The sequence below is a fragment of the Manacus vitellinus genome, unplaced genomic scaffold, assembly GCF_001715985.3.
Source record: "Manacus vitellinus isolate BGI_N305 unplaced genomic scaffold, ASM171598v3 scaffold_115_pilon, whole genome shotgun sequence".
Classification (NCBI taxonomy): Eukaryota; Metazoa; Chordata; class Aves; order Passeriformes; family Pipridae; genus Manacus; species Manacus vitellinus.
The window spans coordinates 174,817-178,654 of NW_021938866.1; the positions used below are offsets into that span (position 1 = coordinate 174,817).

The window sequence follows — 3,838 nt, forward strand, 5'->3', positions numbered from 1 at the left end:
GGGCAGCCCCGGCAGCGCAGCCGGCCCCGGAGCTGGCACTGACCGTGCCGCGGCTCAGGCACAGCCCGCTCCCGGCTCTGCTTTCAGCATTCCCCTCCCGCCTTCGCAACCTCTGCAATTTCCAACAGCCACTTCTTCCCCGCACTCAAGAAGGTGCAGCTCATCCCACACCTGAGGCTCTCCTTCTCCCCCCCCCGTCTCTGCAACTCGCACCCTCCACTGGCAAACCCTCTGGTTTTAAAAACCCACTTAAAATATTTAATCTTTATTTCCAGATGAGGCAGGTCCTGCCTAGGATGCAAACAGCTACACAAGAGGAAATAAGAAACCCGGACGCTGCCATGGGAGTCAAAGGAGGGAAAGACTGCAGACAAACACTGTCAGGAAATGCACTCTTAATAAATCTCCGCCGCTCTCCCTCCTCTGCACGGACGGGCCGCAGGGAGCACGGCCAGCTGGGCTGGCACCGGCTGGGCACGGGCAAAAAGGAATCCTTCCTTGCAGTCGCCCGCGCCGTGCTCGGGGAGGGCGGGAGGTGAACCACGCTGGACAGGAACGTCTCTCGCTCCTTGAAATCCCGGCTTCCCACAGAGAGACAAATCTTCCTTTGGAAGTGTCGCCGCCGCCTGTTGTGCCCCTGGGATGCTGGTTCAGCACGGACACCTCCCAGAGCTCCCACGTGGACATCATCTTCTTTGCTCACATTTTCAAGCCCTTTGTTGTTTAATTTATACATACAAAAGTTACATTTGTATTTTCAAATGCTATAAGTCTATATTTAGAATTTCTTATCCTCAAAGATTCTCTATATAATACAGTAGATACAGGGTTGTATTTTGAAATCAATTTCTTACATAAATATTATTTTTCAACATATATAAAGATGAGAAGCACTACGGTTTTTAATATTTTCTGCACATACAAACCCCCCATGAATTTTTAAGCATTTCTGGGCTGTAACTTCCCTTTTCTGGGCCCCCACTCACCTGCCCCTCCACCCCATCATTGCTCTCCCAGTGCCATCGGGGTGTCAAACTGCCCTGGACAGCAGGACATTGCTTTAATAAAGCCATTTCCCCCATTCCCAGTTCCAGCCCTGATCCAGTTTGGGGATTGCCCCATTCCCAGTTCCGACCCCGGTCCAGTCTGCTCACTTTCACAGTACAGCTTTAAACTGTGGTTGGATTTAATACACTGTGGGGAAAGGGTTTGTTTATGGACAAGTCATTTTTTTCCATTTATTTTCTGCAGAGCAATGAAAGGAAATGCAGCTTGTTTTCTGACAGCAAACACTCATTGTCACAAAGTGAAGTTGCAACGAAATGATGCAACTTAATGAAATACTTCACAAAGAATTATGGAAGCTACAGTATTTTATACTTCAGATGTCTTTTTTGTCTAACTGAAGGTTTGTTTGGTTCTGTTACTGGCTGTGATCAGTGTAAATGTCTAACTAAACAAACAACAAGCCCAAATCCACAAAAAAACCAACCCAACCCGCCTCTGTCCTGCAGAGTGCAAAGCAGTGTAATGCTGAAATGCAGGATTAGCCAGCTCTCTTTACAACAAAGGTTTAAACCCACAAATCCTTGCTCCCTAGACCCCTCTACCCTGCTTGCTCCCCCTGTGCATCCAGCCCAGGGGTCTTTTCAAACACCTCAGGACACGGATCCCAAAGATAAATTACCTCCTGATGATTACCATTGATTATTCTCCCCATTTTTGATTCAGGGCCTCATGCAAACTTAATTTATTCTTGCCCAAATGCATCTGCTGTTTTCACCCAACATTTCCTGCCACTTGCTGTGGATGTTTCATTAACTTGACAGATTAGTCTCCAAGTTTAAAGTGCACTATAATATAAACTTAGGATATATTCATTACAAATACACTCTGTTCTGATTTTGTTATTTGACTCTTTACTTTGCTAATGTAGCGTGCTGGAAATGACAGATGTTTCACCCGGCCTCTGGGTTATTTCCAAAAACATTGTGGCAAAGTATTAAAACACTCACAAAAATGAAAATGCATTTGAAAAAATAAAATAAGATCCATGAAACTGAAAGTGGTTGCACTGTCATACACTACTGCTGGGGAATTATCAAAGGGAGGAAAAGGCACTGAAACTGAAAAGTAAAAACCTTGCATTCATGAGGCTGAGATCTCAGAGGAAGGGAATAGCCACCTCAGCAGGAGCTGGATTTTCCAGTGGCCGAGTCCAGCTCCACCAGGATATGATTCCATGACCTGAGCACGGTGAGACTGCCCTGGAGTGCTGAGTGTGCTCAGCCCTGGGTCTGTGATGCACGTGAACACCCTTGCAGTGACACAGCCCAGGGAGCTCTAACCATGCCTCACCCAGTGCCAGCAAAGGCCCAGCACAGACAGGAACACGACATTTGTCCTCTGCTGCAACTGCACAAGCTATAACCACAACTTCAGTTGTGCTGCCATGGGCAGAAACAGCTGGGAGAGACCTGGGGCTGCTGCTTGGTCTGCTAATTTGGACTAATTACTCGTTCCACTCTGTCCCTTTTCCAGGCTCCCTGTGCACTGCCCTGTCTGTGGATACACGGCTGTGCCACAGGAGCTTTCTGGGTGGGCCTCAGGGCTCTCCCCCAAGCTGTGGTACACTCAATTTTCATGTTACAGACCTCTATCACTGCTGGATTAGCTAAAGGACACGACCTCTCTGTGAAATCAGTTTTCAAACAAAAGGTAAACTTTGGTATCTTTTACCTTCAGTGCAAGGTTCAGAGATGGGCACTGGATCAATACTTGGCAAACATCAGTCGCATGCCATGGGCAGATGCCTCTTGGCTGCACCTCTACGTGTGCTCCTGCAGAACAGGCCTTCAGTTTTAAGGGGTTCTTTACTCAGAACACAACCACAAAACAACCCCTAACTGCTTCAAAGTGGGGTGACATTGTGTGCAAGTCTGGGACTTCCCTTCCTCTGCAGCCCAACCAGAGTTCAGGGAATTGAGAGCTACCTGTTCCCACAACTGACAGCATTTTCCCCACCATCCCAGGAATTTCCTTTGCTCCTGTGAACAACAGCCTTTAAGAAAAGTGTGAAGTTTGAAGCAGTTCCTCTTCCTCACTAAGCCTGCAGCTGATTCTCTGTCTCTGGTTATATAATATTAATGTGCTTACACGTTCCAGCAATGGTTGGTTACAACATGCACATTTTGGACTCATCATTTCCCAGCTGTGCTCCTGGGTGCAAGAAAAAAAAGAAAAAAAGAAAAAGAAAAAAGGAAAAATAGGAGCGTGCAGTCCAAATTATTAATTTTTCCCCCTTTTATAAAGGACTTTGATAGTGAGGCAGGAAACACCTCCCTGTCACTTCTTTTTGCCTTTGGTTTGCAACAGCAACACTGAGCCTTAACACGAGACTTTGCCCATCAGCCACTAACTCCAGGGAGAACAAATGCCCAGGACAAAGGCAGGGCTGTTACATGCTAGGGAAGCAGCCTGAGACAAATCCAGGTTTCTCAGAAACAGTCCAGGTGTGCCAGATGCTCCTGGCCCACACGTGGCAGTGGCTCTGTGCCAGGAGCACACGGAGCAAAGGCCCTGGACACAACTACAACCTGGCAGGCTCCTGGCACAGCAAAGGGCTGGTAAGGATTCCAGGCCCTATGGCACTTGTGCCACCAATCCTCAATTAAAAGTGGACTTTCTGTCCCACTAGCACTTAGGAATGTCCCAGCAGCATTTAGGGATTGTGAAACACGCTGTATCTCGCTACCCCAACCACTTGGTTTCACGCATGGCCCCAGAGTGCTGCTCATCAGCCTGGGTAAAACAGAGCCCTGGCCCACAGCCACAGAGG

General features: G+C 47.8%; 1 long non-coding RNA gene across 1 annotated transcript in view; it reads right to left on the bottom strand.

The window, feature by feature from the left end:
- Positions 1-249: 249 nt before the first annotated feature.
- Positions 250-3,838, bottom strand: part of LOC115308090 — a 6,442-nt gene continuing 2,853 nt past the window's right edge. The window contains exon 2 of the long non-coding RNA XR_003916435.1: positions 250-714. This is a non-coding gene — a long non-coding RNA (uncharacterized LOC115308090). The remainder of the gene's footprint in view (positions 715-3,838) is intronic.